The 15,967-nt window shown below is 39.2% G+C and overlaps 1 non-coding gene across 1 annotated transcript; it reads left to right on the top strand.

Moving 5' to 3' along the window:
- Positions 1-8,307: 8,307 nt before the first annotated feature.
- Positions 8,308-8,414, top strand: LOC133802934 (small nucleolar RNA R71). Its single transcript, XR_009877677.1, has one exon. It is a non-coding gene; the product is annotated as a small nucleolar RNA R71 (small nucleolar RNA).
- Positions 8,415-15,967: the final 7,553 nt, after the last annotated feature.

The following is a 15,967-nucleotide window of genomic DNA, read 5'->3' as shown; positions in this document are numbered from 1 at the left end:
AATGACTCGGCCTACATCAATAGTCATTCCAGTCATAATGGCATATTCCAATAACAACCTCTCCTTATTGATATCTGACATATGAGTAGTCGGCATTAGCCTTGCACTCACAAAATGCACCCAAGCCCGAGCCACATGATTCAATTGATAACGCCAAAGATATTTCGGAACACCACCAACAACAGTAAAACGAGCTCCTGGTATACTTAAAGTTTCAGCCACCTCTACCCAATTAATATCATCACCATGAGCCCATTGATGATACTCGTCATCTTCTCGTTCATACGTTGGCATATTATACAACACAGCAATAGTATCTATGCCAACAGGAACTTTAACACCTCTCACAGATACTTCTGTATTTCTCATCTCAACATAATTAGCATAAAATTCTAAGACAACCGAAAAATTTGCATGACTGACATCCTCTGCAGCAAACATGGCCCAATCCCTTCTTTGAATTTCTCCATGAATATCTTCATAAGTCGAGATTTCACGGGGTGTTTCAATATACTCAAAACCCCGCTCACTTATCACCTTCCTCTTACGTATCCTTGTGTATCGCTCAAAAGCTGCCTTACTTACAAATTTCATAACATCATATTCTGGTGGTTGTTTAGGTTCCTTAGAAGAAGATGGCCTATTGGTGTTCCTAGAGGATGATGCCCTAGTAGGATTTATTTTAGGCCCCATAATACTCCACGAAAATTTTGACAACACCTCCCTTGTATTTCAATATTCCCCCAAACTTCCCAATAGTTTTTCAAAGAATTCTAAAAACAATTCACTACAATTCCTCACAATTCCCACAATAATCTCAAAACAATAATCCCTTCACAAAGTCTTCAATATACTAAAATCACCCAAAAGAAATTCAAATATTTGGAGAAACACTTACTTGACAATGATAAAATCCTCTTGAACCCTTCAATTGCACCAAGTAATCATGAAATCACCACTTGAACTCCAATTGATAGAATTTGAAAAATAAGGGTTTGAAGAATTTTGGGAATTAGGGATTTCAATAACAAAAGAGGGAATGGGAAGGAAAAAGAAATATTTGGAGGAATATATATGTGGATTCAAGATGTAAGAGGGAGTTTAAGAGAAAATTTATGGGTAAAAGAGAGGAATTTAGAGAGAAAATGGAGAGAAAATTATTTTGGAATTTTTTAAAATGGAGAGAAATGGCTGAAATGGAAGAAGGCAACCCCCTTTATGTCTCGGATTCCACACGTGCCGCGGCACCCTCCTCTCGAACACTGCGGCGCGTGTCAAAAATTGTTTCTCTGAACAAATTCAGGCGTCGCAGCCCTTCCCACATGCGTCGCGGCCCTTGCTGCATCCCGAGCCACCTTCTTTGGTTTTGTCAAGGGCCGCGGCTCTTGTTCCATGCGCCGCAGCCCTCTCTTCAGGCTTCAAAATTTTCATCCTTTTTACTATTTTTTTAATAGTTTTCACGATTTCCACTGTTCTATTACATTCAAAAATACTAAAAAAAATAAAAACTAAAAGAAAATAATATGTCCAACCACAACTAAAAAAAATAAAAACTAAACTTGTTCATACTTTTTACAAATTAACTGAAATGAAAATTAAAAATAATGAGATGCCTCTCAACTGCGCTGTCGTTAATGCCATTTATTCGGACGCTGCTTTATCTTCATATCAAATTGGTTCCAATTCTACCACGGACCTGCATTTTTCCACCAGACCCTCCAAGTAATGCTTCAATCTCTGACCATTCACCTTAAAATCTCCCGTCTTTTCACTATGAACTTGCACTGCTCCATAAGGAAGTGAGACAACTCCCGTGTACGGTCCTGACCATCGCGACTTCAATTTACCAGGAAAAAGTTTAAGCCTAGAATTAAATAGCAAGACTTTATCTCCTGGTTGAAAGTCCTTCCTCAATATTCGCTTATCATGAAAAGCCTTCGACTTCTCCTTATAGATCTTCGCATTCTCATAAGCTTCATTTCGGAATTCTTCAAGCTCATTTAACTCCATAAGCCTATTATGCCTTGCCATGAAGAGATCAACATTTAACTTTTTCACAGCCCAATAAGCTCTATGCTCCAGTTCCACCGGTAGATGACAAGCCTTACCAAACACCAATCGATATGGTGACATACCAATCGGAGTTTTAAATGTCGTGCGATAAGCCCAAAGTGAATCATCGAGCTTCTTCGACCAATCCTTCCTCGAAGTGTTTACTGTCTTTTCCAAGATACCTTTTATTTCCCTATTCGATACTTCAACTTGGCCATTTGCAATTGGGTGATAGGATAACGCCTTTCGATGATGAACACCATAGCAAGCACAAAGAGCAGTGAACCACTTATTACAAAAATGACTTCCCTGATCACTAATAATGGCTCTTGGAGTACCAAATCGAGTAAAGATATTTTTATGAAGGAATTTAATAACATCCTTCCCATCACAAGTAGGAGTTGTTGCGGCTTCTACCCAATTAGAAACATAATCCACCGCAAGCAAAATATATTTGTTATTATACGATGATGGGAAAGGTCCCATAAAGTCTATCCCCCATACATCAAAAAGCTCAACTTCCAAAATACCAGTCATCGGCATTTGATCTCTTCTTGATATATTCCCAGTCTGTTGACAACAATCACAACTTTTGACAAATTCATTAGCATCCTTAAATAATGTAGGCCAGTAAAACCCACTTTGCAAAACCTTCGCTACCATTCTTGTTCCGCCAAAATGACCGCCACAATGCAAACTATGACAGTGAGTTAAGATTGACAACATCTCCTCTTCGGGCACACATCTTCGAATAAGTTGATCTGGGCAGTGCTTATACAAAATAGGCTCCTCCCAATAATAATGCTTCACCTCTGAATAAAATTTCTTTAATTGTTGCCTTGTCATCTCAGGTGGTATAACCTTAGCAGCCAAATAATTAACATAATCCGCAAACCATGGAACCTCCTTGCAAACATTCACTTTGAACAACTGCTCATCCGAAAAAGCATCAGTAATCTGAACTTCTTTATCAAGAGAATTTTCCTTAACCTCTAAACGAGACAAATGATCAGCCACCAAATTCTCAGTACCTTTCTTATCCTTAATTTCCACATCAAATTCTTGTAATAACAAAATCCACCGAATAAGACGAGGCTTGGAATCTTTCTTAGTCATAAGATACTTTATTTCCGAATGATCCATATAGACAACCACCTTATTCCCGATCAAATATGGATGGAACTTATCGAAAGCATAAACTATGGCTAGAAGTTCTTTTTCTGTTGTTGCATAATTTAGTTGAGCATCATTTAAAGTTCGACTAGCATAGTATATAGTTCGAAATACCTTGTCCACTCGCTGCCCAAGAACCGCTCCAACTGCATAATCACTAGCGTCGCACATAAGCTCGAATGGAAGGTCCCAATTAGGTGTACACACTATAGGCGCTGAAATGAGCTTCTCCTTGAGAGTCTTGAAAGCAATCAAACACTCGTCATTAAAATCAAAAGGAACCCCGTTCATTAGTAAGGTAGACAGCACCTTTGAGATCTTAGAGAAGTCTTTGATAAATCTCCGATAAAACCCCGCATGGCCCAAGAAACTCCTCACTCCCTTAACTGAAATTGGAGGTGGCAAATTCTCTATAGTAGAAATCTTGGCCCGATCCACTTCAATTCCTTTCTTAGAAATTTTGTGCCCCAATATAATTCCTTAATTAACCATAAAGTGGCACTTTTCCCAATTAAGCACCAAATGCGACTCTTCACACCTTCTAAACACCATCTCCAAATTAGTCAAACACGTATCAAAAGAGGACCCATAAACCAAAAAATCATCCATAAAAATTTCAATCCCCTTCTCCACCATGTCAGAAAATATTGCCATCATACACCGTTGAAACGTGGCTGGTGCATTACATAACCCGAATGGCATCCTTCGAAAAGAAAAAGTCCCATAAGGACATGTAAATGTTGTCTTCTCTTGATCCTCCGGTGAAATTATGATCTAGTGATAACCTGAATACCTGTCTAGAAAACAATAGTAGTTATGCCCCGCCAACCTATCCAACATTTTATCAATAAAAGGCAAAGGAAAATGATCTTTCCTCGTTGCCTTATTCAACTTCCGATAATCAATACATATCCTTCAACCCGTCACAGTCCTAGTTGGAATCAGTTCATTGCTTTCATTCTTCACCACCGTCGTACCCCCCTTTTTCGGTACTACTTGCACTGGACTTACCTAAGCACTATCAGAAATAGGGTAAATCACTCTAGCATCCAACCACTTCAAAATCTCTTTCCTCACCACTTCCTTCATTGTTGGATTAAGTCTTCTTTGAGCGTCAATAGTCGGTTTCGCCTCATCTTCCATAAGAATTCTATGCATAACTGTCGATGGGCTAATTCCTCTTATATCAGCCAGAGTCCACCCTATAGCAGTTTTATGAGCTTGTAACACCCTCAACAACTTCTCCTCCTCTACTTCTGAAAGAAATGATGAAACTATAACTGGAAGAGTCTCTTTTTCCCCAAGATAAGCATAACGGAGATGGTCTGGTAAAACTTTCAATTCTAAAACAGGTGGCTTCAAAATTGATGGTAATGGTCTTTCTGGTCCTGCACCCAATTCTTCAAACTTCTTATGCTTCCACGGCTCAGCTTATTTTATCCACTTCAAATAACTCATCACTTCTTCATTTTCCTCACCATCTACATCATCAACTGTAAGACTTAATTCAAGAGGGTCCTCACTTAAATTTTTTTCTCCTATTACTTCTTTTACCACATCAACTGAGAAACAACTATCACTTGCTTTAGGATAATTCATAGCCTTAAACACATTAAATACTACTTCCTCCCCTTGAACTTTCAGCTTTAACTCTCCCTTTTGAACATCAATCAATGCTTGCCCAGTTGCTAAAAATGGTCTCCCCAAAATAATAGGAACATTCTCATCCTCCTCCATATCAAGAACTATAAAATCAGCTGGAAATATGAACTTATCCACCTTTACCAATACATATTCTATAATACCACGTGGATGCTTCACAGATCTATCAACCAGCTGTAATGTTACTGTAGTTGGCCTAGCTTCCCCCAAACCAAGGCTATGGAATATTGACAAAGGCATTAAATTAATACTCGCCCCCAAATCACAAAGTGCATGCTTACATTCAAACTCCCCAATAGTGCATGGAATGGTAAAACTCCCAGGATCTCGTAATTTTTGAGGAAGCTTTCTTTGCAAAATCGCACTACATTCTTCTGTTAATGCCACTGTTTCGTAGTCACCCATCTTTCTCTTATTAGAGAGAATCTCCTACATAAACTTTATGTAGAGTCCAAGAACTTTACTTAGCTAATTGTTTAGTAGTATTATAGTATGTTTAGTGTTATCTTTGTGACTGTGGATTTTTGGTTCAGACCGGGAATTATTTGGACACTCATAGTAGTACTTATAGATTTTCTAAACTTAACCTATTGTTTAAGAATATTAATTTTAACCTAAGGTTGATTAATATGACTGATATTAAGGAGTATATTTATTGTACTATAAGGTTTAGATATCAACCAATAGGATTTTAAGCACATGTTTTGAATGGTGATTAAGGATTAAGTATTTTTGAGGATTAAATTTAATAAGGAGTAAAGTTTGAATGTTATAGGGTCAGTCAGCAGCTTTGAATACGTTCAGGGCTTAGTCAAGGCTGTTTACTCCATTCAAACTTAGCTAAAAATGTGTAATTTCGTGTTTAAATATTCAGTGTGTGCCGATATATCGCAGCTATAGGGGGCGATATATCGCAGCACGTAGATACGGAAAACACGAATCGATGCACGGTCGCCTCGGGAACAATGGTCCAGGCAATATATCGCCTATAGGGGGCGATATATCGCCTCCTCCAGCATATGTTCAAACATTTTTGAATTCTTTTCCTTTCAGCCATTCAAACTCCTTCATAAGTCCAGCATCTTTTGAACGAGTCTTCAGCCTCTGCTGAACGATTATTCAAATTATTTTCACCTAAAAAGCCATTATTTTTATTCAAGTAAAATCAAGATACTTTCATTCCCAAACTCTATAAATAGGACCTAGTACCCAGCCATTATTCACCTTTTGCTCTAAGTTCAGAAGCTGCAAGTGCTAGGAGAGTGTGAGAGTTAAACACTTGGGTGGGAAAGTCATAAGCTTAATCATCTTTAGCTTATCAAACACTTTGGGAAGTAAGGTTCTTTAGTATTTCGGTTGTGGTTAGATTGGTCTTGCAAGTCTTTGAGGTAAACCCGAAACTCTATTTCATTTGTTTCATGTTATTTTCTTTCTCAAAGCCTTCTACTCAGTCCCCTAACCTCATTCTTATTTTGGTTAGGGAATCCAAGTCTTAAGCACATAAGTTTCGGTAAGCTTATTTCTCAATGGTTTATTCTTCCTATTCATTTTCATTTCTTCTTCCTCATAAGACTCACTCTTTCTCATGTGGTTTTAGGAGTGTTCCAAAAGTCCCAACTCAGTCCATCATATCCCGGTAACTTTGGTAAGGAAAATAGGATAGAATCTATATGTGTATTGCTTATGTGTTATGTTATGAAATATGATATGTTATGAATATGTTATGAATGTGTATGTTTGTAGGCTTGGGCTTATGCCCTATTTGACTAACAAGACCCCAAAAAGATTATGGGCATATGCCTACTTAGCTAGTAGGACCCCACTAATCTCATGGGCATAAGTTTGTTTAGTCTATGGGACCCCAAGTAATAATGGCCATTATAATAAGTGTAGGTATTAAGTGTTATGATATGTCTTTACGTTTATTATGAAATTTATGTGTATGACTATGTGTTAGATTTTCCTTGTTGGGCATTAGGCTCATTCCTTTTTGTTTTATGTGCAGGAAAATAGTTTTAGAGGCGGTACGATTCATGACGCTTAGAGGATGTGTATCGATGGTGAATGGAGTCAAGGGGGCCGAGCGTTATTCGATTCGAGGATGTAGTCTCATTTTATCTTTTTATGGTTTTATATGTATTTTCCGCATTTCTTATGTAATTCTTTTCATTTAAATCATGTTTTTTGTTTTAAAGACAATGGGATCCCATATCCTTCTTAGTATTCTATTTTGTAAGAAACTCTTATTTTTACAAGTTACTCAATAAAATTATGGTATTTCCGCAAAAATGTAAGTTTATGTATAGTTTCGTTAATGGTCCAAAAGTCTAGATTAGTGGGTCATTACACTTTACATAGCTGGGCATCTGTTCTAATGCTTCTGCGAACGGTATGTTTATATGTAGCTTCTTGAATACCTCTAAAAACTTTGCAAACTGTTTATCTAAATTTTGCTTACGAAGTCCTTGTGGATATGGAATTCTAACATGCTGCTCAATATTCACAGGTGGTGTCTCCTCTTCTTCCTTAAGGTCTTCAATAACCTTTTTATCATCCAACTTCTTCTCTTCTTCTTTAGATTGACTCTTCTTTAGCGCTTCATATCTCGTTCCACTCCTCAAACTAATAGCTTGGCACTGTTCTTTAGGATTAACTTCTGTAGTGCTAGGCAAATTTCCTTGAGCTCTATTAGTCATTAAGGTAGCCAATTTCCCTATTTAAGTCTCCAAACTTCTTATGGATGCCATAGTTTCAGTCATGAATTGGTTAAGTACATCAGGTTGGGTTTCAACTAGTTTCATTTGCATTTGGTTAAGTGGTCTATTTTGTGGTGGATAATAACCAGGTGGAGGATTTTGGTGTGCATATTGTTGTGGATAAGGTGGCCTATTTTGGGTAGGTTGATATGGTGGCTGAGGTGGAAGATAAGGTTGGAGGGTGTTTTGGTTGTTAGACCAGGAAAAGTTGGGATGGTTCTTCCAAGCTGGGTTGTAGGTCATGGAATTGGGATTATTAGGCTATCTTTGATAATTTCCTATGGCTTAGACTTCTTCCATGGGCATGTTATTCATATCTATAACAGGGTATTGGTTTGGTTGATGGTTTGTACCACACACTTCACAAAGGTTTTGAACTTGCATAGCTTGAGATGGGAGTGTAGTCTTTTGTAATTGCTTCGTCAAGGCTGCTGCTTGAGCTGTAAGCATGGTGATAGCATCCAATTCCATCATTCCAGCCACCTTCTTTGGCTGTCCCCTTTCAGTTGGCCATTGATAATTATTCATCGCCATCTCCTCTAATAGCTCATATGCCTCATTAGCACTTTTACTCATAAAGGCACCTCCCGCTGCAGCATCTATAATTGTTCTAGTCGTCCCATTCAACCCATTATAAAAATTATGCACCAACATCCACTTTTCTATTCCATGGTGTGGACACTTCCTTAACAACTCCTTAAAGTGCTCCCAAGAATCATACAGTGACTCTCCATCCAGCTGATAAAAATTATTAATCTCACCCCTTAACTTTGCAGCCTTTGCTAGAGGAAAGAATTTGGCAAGGAATTTCTGAGCTAACTCCTCCCACGTAGTGATAGAATTCGCTTGTAGAGAGATCAGCCAACTCTTCGCCCTATCCCTCAGTGAAAAGGGGAATAACCTCAGTCTTATAGCATCATCACTTACCCCATTCATCTTGAACGTTGCACATAACTCTAGAAAATTAGCTATGTGTAAATTGGGGTCCTCTGTTGGCATACCTCCAAACTGAACCGTTGACTAAATCATCTGAAGGATAGCTGGCTTAATCTCAAAATTGTTGGCAACAATGGTTGGAGGTCTAATACATGAATGCACTCCTGTAACAATAGGAAGTATATAATCTCTTAATGTTCGTGCTCCTTGCTCCCTTGAAATTTCAGTAGCCCCTTGACCATTATTAGCACCATTTCCCAAATTGTCGGCCATGGTAAATTCCAATTTCCTTTTTATTTTCCGGTTCTATCTACACATTCTTTCAATTTCCCGATCTATTGGTATAATCTGTTTTTGTCTATTGCTTCGCATATACCAACAAGTCCTGAAACACAAAAGAACCTTGATCTGAATAAATGTTAAAAAAAAATAAAAAAAAGCAAATCAAATTAGAACAAAAATTAACTTATTGATATTAATAAAAATAGTCCCCGGCAACGGCGCCAAAAACTTGATCTCTAAAAATTAACACGCACGTATACGTGGTCAAATCAAGTAATATATGATAAGTAAAGTGTCGATCCCACGAAGACTAATATTAATTACCAATAATTAACCTCTAATTCTAATTGATTTAAATAATAATTTAAGAATTATAAATAAAATAATTATTACTAAAAATTAAGAAAACTATTAAGCACTTAGAGAAATGCAGAGATAAAATTTGATTTAATTCAATGGATGTAAAAGTTAGGGCTTTAGTTTCATCAACCATCCACTTATGATTTCTAACCAATTTTCAATATTTCTTAATTCTATTGTGATAGCATATTATAATTATATATTATAGTCTTGCTAGGATCTATAATTCTCTACAATATATTATTTCCTACATCTCTGTGGTAAATCAATATATTGGATGCTTTAAACACATAATCCCTAAACTACACAATTCATAGAAGTACTTTCGTCTAATATAAAATTGTGATTATTACCTATAGCATAATTAGCCTTCTCTTTTCAGAGCATAGATTAAAATCATATAAACATGTAAATGATGATCAAACATTCACAAGCATTAAGCATGAGATAAATAATCCATAGCAGAAGAAAGAAATTCAAGAAAATTTCATTAAGAAATCAAAAGCTTCAAGAAGAATCCACTAACACCCTAATAACAAGATTAGTTCAAAGCAAGCATAATGGAATCAATCAAATTAAATATATACATAAACTTCAGAAAAGAGAATACAGAAGAAATTAAGAAATCAAACTCCAGGTCTTCAATATTCTCCCAAGTCTCTAATAACTTCTCCACATCAAAAAATCAATGACCAAAATCCCTAATTAACTCTTAAAAATGTATTTAAATAGAAACCCTAAAAATGTTTAACAGTTTTGCCCTTCTGATAGCCACGTACGAACACACGCGCCGCAGCCCTGGCATTCAAGCACCGCGGCGCACCTCTTTGGATTTACGCAACCCGCTCTCTGTTTTCAGCAAGCGTCGCGGCCCTTCTCCCATGCACCGCGACCCTTCAAAACTCCAGAAAATGGCCCTCTCTGCTTTTTCCTTGCGCTGCAGCTCTTCATTTAGGCGTCGCAGCCCTTCGTAATTACCCCAAAAACTTGTTCCAAAACTCCAAAACAAACAATTATCTCTGCAAATGAATCCTCGACTTTCCTCTTGTCAATTTTTAGCATAAATTTCCCAAATTAAGCTAATTTTTCAGTCATTTCCCAAACTTCACATCTCCTTCTCCTATTTCCTGCAAACATACCAAAACAAGCATAATACCGCATAACACTCCACCAAAATGACTCAAACTTACCCTAAACACATGTTAAAAACTATGCTAAAAACAAACTCATCAATCGACCTTAGGGTCAGTCCAGCATTAATGCTCCTAGAGTCATTCAACGCTGATATCGATTAGATCTAATATTTTATCGGCCCTGCGTTCATGACGCTTATGCTGTTCTCGGCTCTTAGGTCTGTAATACGCGACCAGTGCCGACCCTGACTAGTCAGTGCCATACACAAGTAAGCAATGCTACCAAACATATATCATACGTCGAATATCCGAACACAGGGCATTCAGCATGCTTACTTAACAATTGCTAGCACAATTAGGATCATGCATAAACACAGAGGCTCAAGCTCTAAACAATCTCATATTCAATATTCATAGCATGCCCTAATCACATGTTTCTCGTGCATCACATGCATTACATTTAGACATTCAACATGCATCAAGAATAACCATGCATGTCACATATACACAGGGTGCAGTTTTCTTACCTCTGGTTCGAGCGGGGAACAATAATTGAACAACCCTTGAGAACGATTGATCTTTTGGTCCTTTAGCGGTCACCTAGTCATAACCAAATATAATCTCTGATTAATGAAAATCAACAAAGATAGGGTCTTGATCTAAACCCCACTCTCGAGACCCCGAAATGTACCCACACAGTGAGTAGATTCGATCCCGGGCCTTAAGGATTGAAACCTCGAGCCAAAAACCCTTAAAAACACTCAAAACGGGGTTCTGAAGAAATAGGGTAGCACTGTATCACTACCCCCCTAGCGCCCCAGCGCTCAAGACAGAACCAAAACGCCCCAGAACCTCTTCAGGTAGCGCTGTAGCGCTACCTCCAGCCTGAAAATTCCCAGCAACTTATTCCTTCGATTCCACCATTTCTAACCCAAACCAAAAGCTTCCAAACATCAAATTAAGTCCCAAATGAACCCAAAAACTAGCCCCACATGTCCTAGGCACCAAAACCCCAAGAACCTTAGCCAAAACTCCAATCAATTCCCAACTTTCCAACTCAAAAACCAGCTGAAACTCAACTAGGAAAACAGAGCAAAAACAAGAGTTCTAATGGCTAAAAACTTACCTCAATTTCAATAACACACCCTCTTCAATGGTAGAGCATAACCCTAGCTTATCAGAGCTTGTTTCCTTGGCTTGATTCCTCAAAAAGAGCTTGAAAATCCAAAGAGAAATGGGGAAGAAAAACCATCAGGAGAGAAAGAGGTAATGAGACTCTGTTTTTGGTAAGCTTCTACAGCCTTAATGGCTGATATAAATCCTTAAGGGTGAAAAGACCTAAATGCCCTCAAGTCTAAAATAAAACCTTAACAGCCACCAAGGGCAAAATCATCCTTTCGCACCTATTTTGTTAATCATAATTAACACCCTCCAATTCCCGTTATTCTCAATATTCTCAAATACCAATAAATCATATCCCATTACCCTTTAATTCCCGGTAATGTTCTAATCATTAAAATCACCTCGAGACTCACCCCGAGCCCCAAACTTAAACCCGTCATGACCAAACCGAACACTTGCATTTCATGATCGTCTCATGCCTAAAGGCTCGAACAAATCCACATATAATGTGGTACCATTCATAACTCACCCACATGCACGAAAATACACAATTATGCCCTCAATGAGCCAAATTACCAAAATACCCTTATAATTGAAAATAAATCCATATGCATGCATTTATCATCATATTATAACATAATTCACATAACACATGCATATAATCATTTAATAACATAATAAATCAATTATGGCCCTCCCGGCCTCCTAATCAAGGTCCTAAACCTTATTAGAGATTTTGGGGCATTACAATTCTTTTCCTATAGCTCTTTCAAGTTGGTGGTTGTTATCCCCAAAATTTGAATACGATGACGTGGCAATAAAAGTGACAAGTGGCAATAAATGGCTGGGTCAAAGGTTTGAGATTAATCTTGTGATATTACTGGACATGAAAATTATTTATCTGGTTTGGAAGTGATCTCACCGACCTGGTAGAATTTCTATCCGACCAGTAAAGATTTTTTACTGACCAGTAAAATATTTTAGCCGACCAGTCATTTGTTTTGGCTGACTAGTCATCTGTTTTGGCTGATCAGTCAGTCGTTTTGGCCGACCAGTCATCTGTTTTGGCCAACCAGTCATTCGTTTTGGCCGACCAGTCTCACTTCAAGGAGTGAAGTTAGCCGACCAGATAGATCATCATTATGCAGCGAAATTTCAGTAACGACTGTAGCTAGAATTAGTCTCACCCACAGCGGGAATCTATCATATTATCCCAAAGAAATCGCATATTGTTGTATTTTAAATTTGATTATTAATTAAATATTGGTAGAGCAATTGAATTATCCCGATTATGAGGGATTTCGATTTGTACGATCCTGAGCCTATAAATAAAGAGCTCATGCCATCATTGAAGAGATTCAGATTCTTATTTTTCTGAGAGAGCATTTGTATTCTGAGAGAAATCTTGTATTTTCTTGCATTTACACTTAAGAAACTCAGTTGACACAGGTTCATCTGATCTTAAGTGTAGATCTATATATCACAACTCTAAGTGGATTAGGCTATTACCAACATATTGGGGTTGGACCACTATAAAATTATCAGTGCGTATTTTCTCTTGAAGGTTTATTGTAGTTTGGACGTCTACTTGTCATTGGCCAAAATCGTGGTCAACATTTTGGTGCTTTCATTGAGAGCTTGAAGTGAAAAAATGCACTATTATCGTATCATTATGGCGCACAAGAATACTAATGCGGCCTCCAAGAAGCCAGGCACATCTAAAGAGCCTGCTAGATCAGAAGGTCCAGGCCCTCAAGACCATGAGACTGAACCCAAGGTCTTTCTCGAGGAAATGACTCCAGAGGTTGAATAACTCTAGGAAGCCATGGGGGCCTTCCAAGAGGAGATGGTGCAATTCAACGCTCAGCAGGAGTCGTTTGCTGAAGAGATGGCCAGACAAAAAGCGGTGTTTGAGCAGCAAAGATGGGAGATGGACGCCAAGAGCGAAGAGATCAGGCGACGACAGGAAGAGGCCAATAGGTGACACAACGAGGCTGCACTTGCTCTGGAGGCAGCTACATAGTTGACCTGGGCCAATGCCCAAACTGCAGCACGAAGAGCAACTACCCAGGGAGCAAGGCATACAAATGCTGATAAAAAAACTACTTACAGAGCCAATTCTCGGGGATCGGATAGAAGCAGGAGTAACCCCCCTGGTCAGGAAGATGATGGGGTCCGATCTGGAACTGCCTCAACGCAAAGGGAGAACTCTAGAACCCCCTCAAGGAGCCACAGATCAAAAACTTCATGATTAGGGAGTCACCGATCGGGCAGTAAAAAGACTCCACCCGGGTAGGATCAAACCAAGACTCCTTGAGGTAAGGGAACCTCGCAGTTCAAAGATGGACATGGTCGTGATGAGGCTGATAGTCATCACACCAACCGATCAAAGGAAAAAGATGGCAACGGCCAACAAGAAGGAAAGGATTGCCCGACACAAACAGAAAGGCCACCATTTCATCCCGGCCAGCAGTGCAGTGGGAGAGAGCACATCCCGCGCGATAAGCCTTCTAAAAAAACTCGGAGCACGATGTTTGATTGGTTGGGAAGACGCACTTCTCAGAAGGATTTGAGAGATGTCATCACTGACAAGAGAAGGACCATCCCGGTCGAAGGGCGAGATCTGACCCAACCTGCCAATCAAGTAGAAATACTTGATGGCAGTGCACCAGATAGGAAAGCCCGACCAGGTGGTCAAGACCTTGAGCCCCCAACGGTCGCCCCAGGCATCCAAGCCCAACTTGATGCGCTAACGGCCGCAGTTCAAGGTTTATCGAAACGACCTTCCGCAATCGATCCGGTAGACCACAGGAGTGGCAGTCTGTTTTGTGCCCGAATCAGAGCAGCCCAACCGCCAGCAAAGTATAAAGCACCGGTACTGCCAGTATATACAGAAAAAGGCAGACCCCATAAGGCATGTTGGGAAATTTGATGACCAAATGGAGCTGCTCGGAGTGAGTGATGATTATCGCTGTAGAGTTTTCCCCACTACGTTATCCGATACTGCCCAAGAGTGGTATTGAAAATTCAAGCCAAACTCCATTACCTCTTGGGAGAGTTTTAGGAAAGAATTTTGTAGATAGTTCAGTGCTGCTCGGACTCCTCCAGTTTATGCAAATCACTTGGCGGATATCAAACAAAGGAAGGATGAATCTCAAAAGAATTACATACAAAGGTTCATGAGAGAAGCCAACCGAGCAACTGCTGTTGGAGATGAGGGGAAGATGGTTGCCATATCTTCTAGTATAATTTATCATAGTCCTTTGTGGGACAGTATACATCGCAATCCAATTTCAACACTACAAAAATTTCTTGACCAAGCAGACAAATATATGAAATTGGATGATGCGATTGAGAAAGGAGAGAAAGGCCTAAACAATCCAGGCGAATCAACTGATCCTCTTAAAAATGGTGGAAATGGACAAAATGGTGGAAAGAAACATGGAAATAACGGGTCTGACAGCCATGAGGAAAAGAAGGCTAAGTCGGGACCAAGCGACAAGCCAACCAAGTATGAACCTTGGTTCACCAATTACACCACTCTTTCGGCCAGCCGAGCAGAAATATATCTTGCGAGTCATCAAGAGGTTCCCTACCGGAAACCCCTACCCATCAGGAAGGAGATGAGTAAGAGAGACATGAATAAGTTCTGTCATTTCCATGGAGATTATGTTCACGACACAAATGAATGCAACCATATTAAAGACGAGATAGAGTTTCTCCTCCGGTCGGGAAAGTTAAAAATGTATCGAGCAGAAAAGACTCAAGGAGAAGGAAGTAACAACAATCCTGGGTTTAAGCAACAGTGGTCTCCACCCTTGCAACCTGAGCCTGTGGACTTCACTTTAGATACTATATGTGGAGGTCCACACCTGGCTGGGGATAGTAACAAAGCAAGAGAGAGATATGCTTGAACACTTCGACATGAGTTTGATGCAGCATTGACATCTGAGGTCATGGCTGTAGAGGAGCAACCTCTAAAGAATCCATGGTATGAAAGTAAGTCTCTCACTTTTACTGAAGATGATGCTCGGCATGTAAGATATCCGCATAATGACCCCCTCGTCATTACAGTCCAAATAGCGAACATGAAGGTGAAGAGATGTTTGGTCGACACGGGAAGTTCTGTGAATATTATTTACAAGTCATCTTTTGAAAGAATGAAATTATCCATTAATGACTTGAAGCCATGCTCTCAAATTATTTACGAATCTACTGGAGAAGGGTTGTCACCAGCCGGAACAATCAAGTTACCGGTCACAACAGGAGATGCTCCTAGGCATAAGACAGTTATGATGGAGTTTTTTATAGCCGATAGTTCGTCGGCTTATAATGTGGTGATTGGTCGACCACTACTCACGGCCTTGCATGCGACAGTCTCTATATGGCACCTTTCTATGAAGTTCCCGACCAGTACAGGAATAGGTTGTGTCCGAGGAGACCAAAGGGAAGCTAGAGAGTGTTACAATGCTTCGGTAGTTGAAGCACGAA

The sequence above is a fragment of the Humulus lupulus genome, chromosome 9, assembly GCF_963169125.1.
Source record: "Humulus lupulus chromosome 9, drHumLupu1.1, whole genome shotgun sequence".
Classification (NCBI taxonomy): Eukaryota; Viridiplantae; Streptophyta; class Magnoliopsida; order Rosales; family Cannabaceae; genus Humulus; species Humulus lupulus.
This window is presented reverse-complemented; position numbering and strand designations above follow the sequence as displayed.